General features: G+C 31.8%; 1 protein-coding gene across 4 annotated transcripts in view; it reads right to left on the bottom strand.

Moving 5' to 3' along the window:
• The window catches only part of ckn (CRK like proto-oncogene, adaptor protein), a 106,184-nt gene that overhangs the window by 70,349 nt on the left and 19,984 nt on the right, over nucleotides 1–15,851 (bottom strand). The gene's annotated exons all lie outside the window — the stretch shown is intronic.

The following is a 15,851-nucleotide window of genomic DNA, read 5'->3' as shown; positions in this document are numbered from 1 at the left end:
ATTAATGTACTATTAGTAAATTTCTTTGGAACATTAGCACATGCGTATCGTAAAAACCAACTATTTTATTGCATCAACGAAAATATTTATAGTTACTCGTAAAATAAAAACGGTGTAAATTATACCTATTGTACTCCTGTCCATTTTATATTTACGGCCCTTGGCTGTTCTGGCGTGATATAATACATGTGGTAGGTAGATATAGCAGACCTGTACATTGTATTTTATGTGTATATGAAAATTATAGATTTCGAAGAAGAACGAGACATTTTCATAATAATTATTCTTCACCCGAGGATTCCAAAAATTTTACGCAACAAAAGTTGTTCGTAATTAAAAATTTAAACTCTTTCAAGTAATGTTGCAAATAGACATTGAATCTACTAGGCGTATTTCAAAACATGAATACGAATAACTTAAACCAATCTAACAGAATTTACGTAATTATCTAACGGTCTTAAGTTTGTTTGCGGAACCATAGACAAGAATTTCTCCCAAATAAAGAGCGCCATTAACGCTACCACAGATTAAATTATCATCTGTCAAACAAATAAGCTGCCATTCACAGATTACTGTCAACTTCATTAAGAGACAGTACAGTCGTTACAGCGTTATGAAGTATGTTATTACATAAAAAGGCGTCAATTATAAAACCTCGATGGATAATTATCGACGATGGTTGGTCATCGGCTATGCACTATGATTAATGTGCCATTTCGAAGCAATGTTCGTTGCTACCTTAAGCGGGAAGTATCTTAATTTAAAATTTTCTTATACAACATATTAAACCTGTTGATCGTAAATTGTTGTACCTACATCCCACGAAAGCTTGGGAAATTATTCGATGTTGTATGTAATTGGTTGTATTGTTGCTACTTTATTTCCTTTGATACTTTTTAACGATATTAATAATTCATATTTCGAATTATTTAAACTGTTATAAGTCTGTGAAATGTGGACGATTAATATCACAGATAAAATTAAGTTACATGTTTTGATTGAAAAGAAGTATAACTTTTTTTTAATCAGACTTTTACACAAAACTCTTTTTCTCAGCCGATTGTTTATCGCCTCAGCTAACAATATTTTACGTGATCAGTATAACCAAAAATTAGTAATTGACTTTAAAATATATTACGTGATGCATTCGACCTAGTCAAAGACCTTAGAACCTTTGAACTTTGTATGAATTATGTGGAAAATGTATATTTACCACTTACAAGTTACAAAATGAAAGTGTTAACAATGCTTCGGGACAGTAGGATTTAAAAATCGAATGTAAATAATAATAATAGTTAAAAAAAAACTAAAAACACACGCTTTTTATAGAAAACCGAACTATAAAATAGAAAATTTTATCAAAATAGTGTACCTATTGTCATCGGTCCTCAATAAATCTACAAAGTTTGAACGAAATCTGGCCGTTTAAAGTGGGTCAAAATCGCGCCCAAAGAAGTCGGTTACAAACATACAGGTGAAGCTAATATAAAGCGTGTAAAAAGGTAACATCATAATCTTATACCTTATTTATTGCAAGTAATTCAATATTATTCAGAAGTAGATTGGTATGACAAGGTAATTTATCCATAAAACGAATAAAATTGATGGCATTTTACAGCATATTCTATAACTGTAATCTTACCCTTAACGTTAAAATGTATTCAAACATTTTCTACAATTTTCTAGAACCCTGCGTAACACGCAATCAACGTTTTAAAATCATTACATTTCAATTTATGGCAATTCCTGCTGACTTTCCTGAAATTATCTTTAAATTAAACTATTAATTATACTAAAATAATCATTGCTATTCGATAATTAACTGCCATTCAGGTGCTGCAATTACGATTTGAAAGCAAACTAGGAATAAATTAAAATTTAATTGTTTAACAATAAATGGAACCCGCTTGTATTTATTAGAGGCTATAAAAATTGATCGTGAAATGGGTGTATTTAGACCTTCATGATATTCATTGTAATTCAATTGCGGGATGCGACATGTTTCAAATCACTGTTGTAATGTGTAATTAGTATGCATATAGTGCATATGTATATGTTAGATAATAATTAATATGTTATATTTAACTAGCGGTCCGCCCCGGCTTCGCCCGTGGTACATAATATTTACGTTTTCTCTACATAAGAACCATCCTCGTACTTCAAGGAATATAATAAAAAAAGAATTATCGAAATCGGTTCAGCCGTTGTCGAGTTATGCGCTTACCAACACATTTTGCGATTCATTTTTATATATAAAGATAAAGTAGAGACAGTCACATTATAGTTCACAGTCTAGGTATAAATAAATTTAGTGCGTAATATTTCCCATCTATTAGATTTGGTGAACGGATTGTGCATCCTATATCTATAGATTGTTGATTATAAGAAAAAAAGGACATAGTGGACCTGGACTCCTTGCATATAGGAAAATCTGTGATAGAATATTTTTATGGACGTTTAACTTAACAAATTATGCCAAGTCAGAGTTAGTAATATTATCTCATTTTAGATCGAATGAATACCTGCAATATTATATTATGCAAATAAATGTTAAAGATTAGTCGGTTTTTCTTTTCTTCGATTAGACAAAAAGAATTGAAATAATTTTCACAGTAATGGGTAAGTCACGATTAAGTACAGAATATTTTCATCTGTTTTTATGTGTATATGTTTCTAGTCCAAGTATCGATATTAACTGAAAACTAGGAAGTTATTAAATCAGACGTCGCCGCAGTTTATGTACTATTTTATATTATGAATAATAAGTCTGAATACCATAACGGGAGTGACCTTCATATATGATATAACAAAGGAAGTGAAAGTATCCTTTTGAAGTTAAATTGATTTATTTATATAGAAAATAATTGGATTGGTATTTTTTGTCTGCTTGTATTTTTTACAACATGAAATACTTAAGCTTAATGCGTTTATATGTATTACACTTTTTACCGAACTTCTTAAAGGATACGGAGGTTCTCAATTCGTAGTTAATATTTTGTTTTTGTTATACATGGCACTGTTTATCATTTTAAATGTAACTTCTATTTCCATCCCAATCGAGTGAATAAAAAATTGTAGAAAGGTATAAATTAATTAACTTTCAGAACATTTATTTTTATTTAATTGCATGGAATTTAATATGAAAAAAAAAATTAACATTTACTTTTATTTGAATTAAAAAACCTTACTAAAATTTTCCTATAAATTCCTTCCAAAGTACCAGGCTCACATAACAGCGTAGCATCTTGTCTACAATCAGTCTACACTACAGTATCACGCGATATCCGCATACAAGTTCAACGCCCGGCCTTCGCCAAACGTTCGTGAAATATTCAATACGCATACCTTTAGTTTTTCACCAATCCTATCTATAGATTGGTCACAATTCGCAGTTCATGTATGACGAATTGCTCGATAGAATCACGAACTACAAAGCGCTGTATAAACTATATTGTGTCTATGGTTTTTGTGTAGTAATTCAATTAGGCGGATCTTTATCGCGACACGGCCGTGGATTTTCCGGTAAATTGTTGTTTTTTGCGAATTGTGAATACCCACGCTAATAGACTTACCTATGTTCAGGATCGATAAGAACTAAAATGTAATTAGGTAATTTGTAGGAGATAGTCTACCTTTATTTAATTAGACGAAGCTTGTAACTGAAAATTGTGTAATATATTTTGTTTTTATAACTTAGTGAACACATATACCACATTAGATTTTTAATTAAACAGTATTATTAAACTATTAAATGAAGCATAAAACGCGTAAATCGCTCGTAAAAGTGTTACAAACTTCTTATTACAAACATCGATGTTATCACCACCTCCGTTGCTATTAATGAAAATCGATTTTCAATTTACCGATTCGTATCAGCGTCGATAATTCGATACTGCAATCACGGCTTTAAACTTTTAGCCGGTAAATGTATGCACTTAGATTAGATTTTGCAGACAAATAACTTATGTTTAAACTGTCGTTTAATTCGAAGAAAATATACGAGATTTTTGTTAATATTAATGTTGGCAATAGAAATTGTTTAAAATTTATAATTTGATGATAACATAAACTGGAAAATTTTAACGATAGATTTTTACGAAAGATAATAAAGGAAAGATTTCCGTAAAAAACATATTTCATCGAGTTCTTTCAACTTCAAAGTGTGTTAACCGCTCAATAAACTCAATATCACAACAAAATCGTTGTGCTTTAGCATCATCTCACGAAAGTACCTTTAACAACCCATCCACCCGGATTATACCACTTTCGTGTTCATAAAACTTAAATTTCGCACATTCACAAACATTGTTATCACTTTTAACATAAATAACTATATTTGTGTCAATAAAAAGTGTCACATAAAGTAAAATATTTCGTGAATGAAATCGCAATAAAGCCATATACACGGTGATCACGAGTGGGCGTTTATGGTTCTGCAACAATACATTTCTCGTATTGTTTGAACCGATGTAACTTGATCCTCTATAAAAATTTCATTGTATGCACACCACAGCGAAAACTCCATTCAGCGGAGATCTTTGGGGTATGGAGGATTCGATTACTCGGCGTGGGAGCGATATTCAATATAATCATTATTGACATATGTAGGTCAAATATGCGTCAAATTTGGACTGAGATGTGCTTCTACGTAAGTGAGAAATAACGTGACATTGGTGAAGAAATTTGTTCATTTGTCCATATTATACATTATTGTTCATATTATACATTTTACCTTTAAAAGCTACGTTTTATACGAGTTTAAATGCATCGATATGAATTATGAATAGCAAAGGCCCGAGAGGAGCACCTTGCGGAACACCATAATACAATTTACTATGAATGAAGCATTTCAGCTTGGATCTTTATTATCTAAGACAATAATATAGATAATATTAACCTATAAAACAATTTTAAAATCTTGATTGGGAAATCTCCTTTATATTCGCGAGCCAGATTTGCATAAAATAAGCGATTTTCCAGCGACGAAAGCACAAAAGACTCCGAAATTCTCATTTTAATATTTTTCTTGAATTTCCTAAATAATGGCGAGATCATTGTCACGAATATTTAATTAGCATAATGCCGTCGTCCTTGTTTTGTAAGAAAACTTTTAACATAATAATATAAAGATAACTTTAGCATAATATTGTTTTACGAGGATTTAATTAAAATTTTTGTAGGGTTCTATTTTTACAAGTGTTATTAGCTAAAAATAATCTACATAATAAATAAAAATACAGGTTCTAGTCAATTAGACTAATTGAAGGAACGCCTTGTATATTTGTTTGCTGCTCGAAAAACCCACACCTAAAACGAGTAAAGATTATTTTTCAAACGGCTGCAAAGTTATTTATTACCTCAACATATTTGCAAATACTGCTTTAGTATTTTCTAGTGTTTGATTTTAATTTCTAAAAGTACTACTTTGCTTTTTTCTTTATTACTTTGTAAAGTAATAAAGAAAAAAGTAAAGTAAATATTTAATATATATACCAATTACTTAGCATCCGGTGCAATAAGAATAATTTAATATGCTCAAGATATCCATTTGCTAGATATAAACAACACTAACGTATTACAATATAGAATGAAGAGATTTCTTAAATCCCTTAGAAAATAAAAGAAATATTTCAATTTTTATTTCAGGCACGTCGCACATTTACACCGGCCTGTTTATTCTGAGGCTATCTTCAGTTAAAGCAAACCTCGAGACACCGTCCCTTCTGAATTGAATGAAAATTATGGAATTCTTTGATTATCCTCCTTCTAATACTCCTTGAGGATAATTCTTATTCAAATCTTTTGCTTAGATTTATTTTCGCGGTATTTCCTTGAGTAATCAACTAGGGACTGTGTTGTTATCCAAATTGAAATCTGCTTTTTGTATTTATTAACCCGTAATGCGTACTGACTATGGTACCTACTGACCGAATTTGGGCTTGCATTGTATGGGAACAATCAAATCGCAAATAAAATCTACATATATAGTCAATTAGCGAAGGAATTGAAAGCGATAGTTATTCAAATAGAGTCGTGTTTGAGCTATTAAGGCGAATGTTTGGAATGATCGCGCTTTTAACGACTCGAATTCAGTATCAACGCAATTGTTTTGCAGCAACTGTGTAAAAACGGTGGTAAAGAGGCGATTTCCCCAAGGCACGGGAATCGATAAGCATTGTGGATCCCCTGATATTAAATTATAATATGGAAGGGTGCGTATGGCGTTATTGTATTTACACATTGGTGCGTTCATTGAAGCTGCGTGATAAAAAAAATGCACACATTAATTATTATTGTCTGTTTAAATTTTAAAATGATTTATAAACCATTTATTAATTACCTAATGTACCCCATAAATATATATCTTTTATTCAATATGGGAATACATTTGTCATATTGATACTTGATTTGCATATGAGTCGCTTTCCAGGTGACCCATATTCGTGGCTATAATAATAACCATAACTATAATGCTATAAACGAATTCTCACTCAACGACGGTAAGTGTGAGCGCAGCTTAAACGCATTACGCTAATGTGGCCGCGCCCTTATCGACATCTGCCGGTTCATTCGCCTTCGATATTTGCCTATTTGATTTTAGAGTAATATGAACGTGAAGGGAAAATTTTGTGTGTCATGAGCGAAATACGTGACTGAGAACGGATTTAATACTCCGCAAACATAACAAAGGGCTCGTTCTAATGAGATATCAGGCGAGATATTACGTCCTTATTTGGTTCAGACTGTTTTCTTGGAAACATGTAATATTGACAACAATTTGTTATATTACTTTTTTGAAAGTTCACAATCCTGTTAGAGCGAAATGAACTTGAAATATTGTAGGATGAATAGATCATTATAAAAATGTCTGAGTGTATATATTATGTCTGCAGTTGTTGTCTTTGTAACCATATAAATATTTTATTCTTGATCATTTATATTATAACTAGCTTCCGCCCGCGGCTTCGCCCACGTGCAGTTTTGATAAAAGGTAGCTTATGTTTTTTCTCAGGGTCTAAAGATTGTCTGTGCCAAATTTCATCAAAATCGGTTGAGAGGTTTAAGCGGGAAAGCGTAACAGACAGACAGACAGACAGAGTTACTTTCGCATTTATAATATTAGTAGGGATATAGACCCATCTACCTTCTACTAATATTAAAAGGCCTTATAGAGAAATAATTACTGAAATACAAACATTATTAATTATCAAGGTACTTCCAATTATAGCTTATTGTCAACAGATATGTACCTAATGTATTACAGATTCAAATGGAATTTAACAAGTACATACAGATAACAATCGAGCATAATTCCTCACCTTCACCTGAAAATGCCACTGATATTTTTATTAATCAGAGCATTTATTAAATCCGGCTGTTAACTGATTAGATAATAGATATGTTTCACGTGTGTATAAATTATCGTAATTCAAAAGATAAGTATTTTCGTACTCTGGCAGACTGTATGGAGCCGTATATTTCGTAACTAGCGGTGCCCGCGGTTTTACCCGCATTGCTCCGCTCTTGTTGGTCTCGGCGTGATAGCATATAGCTTATATCCTTTCTCGATGAATGGGCTATCTAACACCGAAAGAATTTTTCAAATCAGACCAGAAGTTCCCGAGATTAGCGCGTTCAAACAAAGAAACAAACTCTTCAGCTTTATAATATTAAAAAATAATTTGGAAAATCCAAAAGTGCACGCCTCATAATTTTTTTTTAATAAATATTTATTAATTATTATTTTTGTTTATTTAATAACAATTAAACCACATCGAATCAGACCCTGAAAAATGAAAGGGTTCTATTCCTGAGCATACTCAAGCGTAAGAGAAAAAAAAAGACTCGATTAGTAAAGTATTTCGGTCGCTATCGTGTTAACAAGAAAAAGGATCCGCACATACAGACACACGGACGTCCAAGACAGAACTTTTTTAAACTGTTTTTTAACTAGTTTAAATAACAAAAATGACATCAAAAATATCATGAACGTTAAAAATAGTGTTTTTTCTTAATATGTGTGTGTATGTATTATCTTACAAGTGCAATGTATGATACATAAAGACATTTTAAGTTTGAAAAATCCACGGGAAAAATCAGATGTTTTGCGCGAAGTGACAGTAGTACCCACCTCAACGCTTCGCTTATGAGGCGTGCAATATAGTACCTATAGATATATTAAAGTAGGTAGATTTCAATGAGACATTTCAATTTGTGAACTTATTACAATACATATAACCTTTATTATGGTATATATTTGGCATTATTGTCAATTAGTATTGACTGTTGTATTGTACAGAATATAATTGGGTTGCCCTATTCATGTGAACAGCCTATTATTCGAAATATTTTGTTGGGCAAAAATTTGTAAGAACGATGTTTTCGTATCTTCTCTTGAATCATTTTATTTTGGTTGCCTAGAAACGAATTGAAAAATATAACATTCTAAAATTCTTGTATTATCCCAATTGTTTTTTAAAACCCACACACGAAAGTGTCTCAAATTAAAGTATTTACGCGACTTCGATTTCGAATTACAAACAATAATAAATTTACTTGTAATTAAGATTTTTTGGCAAAAATGTTTTATTACACCAAAAACACGTATTGACATAACTCTCCTTCACAGTGTGGTCCATGACAGGCTGTAATTTACTCTCTCTTACTAGTTATTTACCATCTTCGGCCATCATGTAACAGCTTAATATCGACTTTAATTAAAACGTTGTCATGTTTGACTTGAAAGAGTTTATCTTGTAATGGCTTTTGCAAATTCCTTTTGAATTTAAATTGAAGCAATTAATATAAGGTCGTAAAAACGCAGACTTTGTGTAAATTGAACAGTATTTAAATAATGTAAAATGGTTTGATAACTATGCTAAATATATTTTTATTGTTCAAATTATATTTTTTGGCAGAAGTAATTTTATTACTTAATTATAAAATGTCTCAAGGTAAAACATTATCGCAATGCTAAAAAGTATAATTTCAAGGCTAGCACTAATAAAATAATAACTATAAAATGTTTAAAATAAATTGTCATTTAAAATATACCTTATTCTCTTCCTTTATGCTATTTCTCCGATTAAATATAACTAATGCATATATTTTTCACTCAATGCGTTTGAAAAACATGGCGCTCTAGGTAAAATAATTTTCTAGTAAATTTCTATGTATTTTGGAGAATTCTTGTTTACAATACATGCATGTATGCAATGTTGTATGTCAATCAGACAAAACAAACAGAGATGCAGCGTCTCGACGTCTCGTCGGAGCAAATATTGTGTATTTACTTCTAATAATATATTCCATGTTACAATTCCTAGACTGAATAAGCTTGCTTGGTAATAGGACCTTCAAGTTCCTTAAAAGGTGCGTTTAGAGCATTTTTTTTATTGTTGTGTGTGTATTTTCGTAATATGTAAGAAATATATTTGAAAAAAATACATAATAATATGTAATAAGAAATAAATTATAAATACTTACCACTACTACAAAATATAACGTCTTAATTCTCAAAATATCCCATAAAATATTATAAGTTAGAACAATTAATCTATTACTCACTCCGATCCTGATATTTTGTTAATGGTACTCACCTGAAACAAATAAAAAAATAGATATCAATATTACACTCAATGCAATAAATATTAAAAAGAGATCAACATATAGAGCTTTTTAAGTACATTAAAGGTTAAATAGAGATAATTCTAGAGTTTTTTTTTCATTGTAGAGATAATTTTCAAAACTCTACCAGTTTCAAGTATGCATGCGTACATATGCAGCCGCGTTTTATGAATGCTGTGTGTTTAACTAATTTAACAGATTATTAAATACAGATCATTCAGAGCTTTTTTAGTCTAGAGATTATTTTCAAAACTGGACGCAGCAGCTTTTTATTATTAATGTACTGTGTACTGTGTATACAATAAATGAATAGCACCGCCACTGATAATTGTCATTGATATCACTAACGACTACCTTAATGGTGACACGTGATATTTAACTATGGCTGATGTGAAATTATTTTGTGCATGTGCATTTTGTACCTACTACATTTGATAATAATACGGCAACAGCAAATCCACTTATGAGAAGGGTTTGCATATTATTTTTAGTCATTTAGTGTTATTAAACTATTATATATAGTGTTAGGTAAAGTAATGAGAACTTACTTTTGTTCATTTAAGTTTAAGACATACCCATTATAACACAGGCCATGTCTTAAACTTTTTCTCATAAACTTATTCATCCACATAGGCGGTCTAAAGTAATTGAATCTCTGCACAAAAGCTCTGTAGATCTTTTGAATCGACATACTGAATGTTCCAAATGCGTACAAAAAAAGAACTGCATATTCCTTTAATCTTTGTATATTTGACTCATATTATTAAACTTGGACAAAATACTGTTAACCTTTACACGACTCATAACCATAATATAGCTCTTTGCATTCCGTAATATTTAAAACCTGAATATAAAACAAACACTATATTTAGAACGTAAACAATGACCGATCCGAGGGGATACATCGAATCAATACAAACAATATAAACTGATTAATAGCGACGCACTTCCTAATCCATTGTAATCTCCGCACACGTGTTCGGGGGCTGGCTAATACAGTGCAACACAAAAACGTGTCATATTACAATGATTTATTAAGCTGAGTGAAGCTTTTGATGTAAAAATTGTATTGATTTGAGTAAAACTGAAATTGTTGTTGAAAATTCGGAAATTTGGCCTACAGAAGAATGGGCAATTCGAAAGCATGGATCATGTTTCAATTGAATAAGCGCAAGATATTATAAGCGCAACACATATAAGTAATTAATAATACAAAAAAAAACTGCAACATTTTCATTTGCAAAAGAAACTACTCCATCACAAATCAAACAAGCGAACTCGCTAACACAACAAATCCCCAATTACAGTACAAAGCCGTCCGCTAAACTATTTCGATTCACGAAATTTCCAAGTCTAGATAGAATGGCGGACGAAATGTTTTATACCCCTAGATGGGTCCGTACGGGCCCGAACAATACAGCATTGAAAGTATCACAAAGGGCACATGGTGCTTTCAATAATGGCCAACAGGATCCAACCTGAGCTCAAGAATTCGAGGGGGACTCTTTTTACGCTATTTGTCGTCTTCAATTTGGCTGGGAACGATCGCAATTATATGACCTCGCTATGAATTGCACCCGATCGCTATCCGTGACGACAGCTGACGTTTTTCTTTATTAAATTCAAATCTATACTTAATATTATAAAGCTGTAGAGTTTGTTTGTTTGAACACGCTAATCTCAGGAACTACTAGTCCGATTTGAAATTTTTTTTCGGTGTTCGATAGCCAATTTATCGAGATAAGCTAAAGGCTATATATCATCAGGCTAAGATCAATAGGAGCGGAGCACTGTGGGTAAAACCTCGGGGCACAACTAGTGAATAATATGACGCCGTGTCTACTCGAATGTACTTTGTTAGTACTTCGTTAGGGAAATGTAAACTTGATCTATTTATTACATGTTTAGAAAGTTAGTACAAAGAGAGAAACCATCGATAGTACAGGCTTTGTAATGAGTAAAGATTATAAATTATAATTTCCAATACCGACCGTCTGGCAACTATTTGCATTATGAGAAACAAACAATTCATTGTTTGTAGATATTCATAATGTTATCTCACAATTAATCACCTTTCTCAAAAATCGCAATACGCTATCACCGAAATAAGATAGATTAGAAGCCCTAAAGGTTCATTATTTATCCAAGCGTATCGTGAAAATTGTAATCAATTACAGAGAATAAAAGAAAGCTGTAGATACTTCCAAATTAATACATATTACATATATATCAAAACCTTTTCGTCATAAGTACATTCTGTAAATAATCTCGCTTCCAGAATAATACGGTATAATATAATTGTATAGGTGTGTTATGTATTAAGATTTAGTCCCATTGTTTTTGTGATGAATGAAACAGGATTTCTGACGTCATTGAATTGAGGTGTTCGCGACGAGCCGTGTAATCTTAGAAAGACAATGCTTTTCTTATGCAACAAAAGAATATCATTTTCAACTGCAATAACAATTTGTACGTTGTCATACGGGTCAACATTTCTTAGATATATATTTTTTCTGTATTTCAGAAAGTGCGTAGTTTTTTGTTCTTCATTCCTTAAAATTTTTAACTATACAGGGACAACAAATAAATGTTCAATATTGCTTAAAATTGTATACAAAATAACTACTCTAAGGCTGCTCTACTATGTAAAATATTTTATTTCTATAGGTGCAGGCTTCTTTAAAGCGTCACATTACCAGAATTCCAGGCAAATATTTCAATATTTTTTGCAACAATTTTAACAAATTTTCAAAATAGCAAAACATGCAAAATAAGCGCAAGCTGATGAACATCGTAAGGAGGTTAATATCTTAAATCTAGCATACTCTAATTAGAATACAGAGTAAAATAAGATGCCATAAGGTGTAAGGAATAAGGACCAAAATACATACTTAATTATAATGATGCGATAATGCGAACAAAATGCATGATTTAAGCTGATACGTAAAACCATGCGCACGCTTCTCTTATTCCCTGTAGATAGCACTTTTCATGCCCATTATATATCATTATACTAACTTTCACAGGCGTATGTGTCAATTAGTTGAAAATTATACATAACTTCGGACAATACCGCACTTAGCTGTTGTAATTTTCGAATTTGCAACCTTACTCGCGCAAGTCAAGGTTGAAATTCGTGTGTTTGTCACACGTGCCATTTTACAACACGATAAATATCTTCGGAAACAATGCGTACTTAAAGACGGGAATTTTGTTAAAAGTGGACGGTTAATGGCCGTCCGTTTTACTAATATACGAGAAATATTAGACTGTTCAACCAACAATTTGTTGTAACAATTCTTTTGTTCTAATATTTATGTTCTCAACGGGATTTACTTCTTCTAGGGCATATTGTACAAGTTCTAGGGCATACAAATAGGTAACGATTTCTGAAATTATTATACTTTATGCAAACAAAAGTCTTCATATTTTTTACCTTCCTTAATAAATATAAGCTTGGTATCGCTAAAAAAAGGATGGTGTCGACATATTACAGACTATCGTTATATCATATGCAAATGCATAAAAGGCATATTTTATAGCCTTTCTTCAATAAGCTTCATAAACTCCACTTTTGCGCTTTCATATAAACAAATATGGGTTTATTTCACTGATATTCAACGAGCTCTCACTAAGTACACTTTAACAAGCCTATGATGTTTGATTACCTGCATTTTACGGTAAATTATGTGTCATTGACATTTTGCAGTTGCTTCTGATATTACTGCTTTGATCACTTATTTATGATGGTTAATGTGAGAAGTCTGAGTTTGAACCGTAATATAATGTATACTCTTTTGGGGTATGGGAAAGATCATTATGAATAGAGCCACGATCGTTTTACGTGTTAAAAAATGCAATTATTTACTAAGATAATAAATACATTTCTTGTAAATGGTAATTTATGAAACAAGGCAATTTTTATATAAACCTCCTAGTCTTTGAAATTTCATACTAAATTATATCTTATGAAAGATTCTTACCCTTAAAAACTCACGGATAATTGGCAGCAAACAAACTCCCTGAAGAAACAGGAAATCAATACGAATAAACGTTATCAGCTACAGAAAAGCGAAAAACAAGAAAAATACGTCCCATCACGTTCCCAAAGAATCCCATAAAAGCACAGATACCTACATATATAGGTATATATACTATATATACGTCAGAACATAATCATCCCAGCTTAATACTGAATTAGTGGTCTTACAGAGATCTTCTGAAGGCTCCATTGTTCACCTTAATTGTTATTGTGCAGAATTAATTTGGATCGGGCTTAGCGTCTCGCTATCTTTTGTCAGATTGTGGGTATAATCTGTTCATTATAATGATGCTTTGTCACTATTAGTTATGCGTTATTTGATTATATTTGGTAGGACTTTAATATGTATTGTTAATATTGTATGTGATATGAACACTTTTGATGATGTGATTTTTTTCTGCCACACTTAAAGGGGCTTGATTTGAGTCAATTTTATAAGTTTAGAAGAGAAAGGAAATGTAATACAAAACTTTGAAATTGGATATGAGGAAAGCGACAAAAGATTAATAATAATTATTGTATTTTCACCAGTGACAGACAACTAACCTTTCAATTTTAACAAGACTCTCACCTACGTTGCCCTGATGCATCGCTTTGAATCTATATTCAGACAAATAAACTTTGTAATGTATCAACAAACCTGCATTATTAACCATGACGACATTTGATTGCCAATATACAGAAAGATCCAGCACCAATAATACTCTCCGTTATTAGTGTTAACTAAAAATTGGGACTAATAACTAACATTAGGACATACAAACGTGCCTGGTTCTAAGATTCCTTCTATGTGTCTGATACCTCATATTCTTGTGATGCGTGCAACCGCTAGATAACCCGTGTCTACGTGAGGTGGCCGAAATGACCCAGCTCGTGCAAAAATTGATAAGCATTATAACTGTGCCTGTTATTAAGCGATAATCATATCTAACTACCGCAGCCATTTTTGCTGATGTTTTGATGTAATGTGTACTGCAGCTTTTCGTGTTTTTCTGTATTCAAAGATTTCATTAAGATGTTAGGCAATGTTATTATTATAACGTTTTATAATTATTTGGTTATTTTATTAAATACTTCTTTGATATAGGTATTAGGTACCTAGCATTCGTGTGTGTAAAATTTTAAAGAAATGTGATTCACCGCTTTTCCGTGATTAATTAACAATCACATATATTAATCTAGATGAGTTGGTCAAACTAAAATGAATGAGACCTCACAATCTACTCTGACAAATTGAATATAAAACTGAATAACGTCAGGCTTAATAAATCTAAATAACAAAAGCAATTTAGCTAAGAGACAGGATCGGTTGTCATCCCATCGTCGGCGAATGTTGAATAAATGCTGACAGACCGCATCGACCCTCGGACATTGGACGTGTTATGTCAGCTACACGGATTGAATTAGAGAAAGCTGGAGTAATTCAATGAATTTCATTAGATCATTCTGTTACTACTGGAGTATAATTTTGAGATCACATGTTCAGCCTTTAATGTTCATGGAGATGATTAATTCGATGATCAATAATTATTATCCATTTTATACAATGCTTGTACTCTAGGTGTGTATTGAATTTTTTCAACCGTTATTTTAAAAGCTAAAATAAAGGAATTGTAACGAATGACTTTTTATTTGTTAATACTATTGGAAAAGTATCTGACACAAGTGGATCATACAGCAATTACGTGTAGTAACTAGAAACATAGGAACAATATTCAAATATGTTACGCGTAGCATGTGAACATGAAAACATAAAGGACGCTTTAGGCTGCATCACGGGAACTAGACCCGGTAACTTTTACACGAGTCCCGCTTTGTGCTGGAAGGCTGAGAGCATTGTAACGGAAAATTAAAAAGGCAATTTTCTAAATGAGACCAGCGCAGTACAGGGTTAAACTCCGCACGTCACACGGGAGATGAGCTTTGTATTACACCCTCAGTTTATGTTCGATCTACTAATTTTGTGAGGGAACTGCAATAAAGTTCATACAACGTTGTAAATAATAAAAAAGATACAACTAAATACGTGCCTAAAACACTACGATAAAATAATATGTAAGTTTCGAGAACAAATTTAATATAGGAAGGTGTTACACGCTATTTATGGCATTTAATAGCACTGTAATTCGAATCGAGCAAATTATGTAATACGAAGGAAAATATGATACCTTCACGACGATAC

The sequence above is a fragment of the Colias philodice genome, chromosome 8, assembly GCF_061535455.1.
Source record: "Colias philodice isolate Cphi_HAF_F1 chromosome 8, ilColPhil1 Martin Lab GWU primary, whole genome shotgun sequence".
Lineage (NCBI taxonomy): Eukaryota > Metazoa > Arthropoda > Insecta > Lepidoptera > Pieridae > Colias > Colias philodice.
Note: the sequence above shows the minus strand (reverse complement) of the source record. Positions and strands in the feature narration are given on the sequence as shown.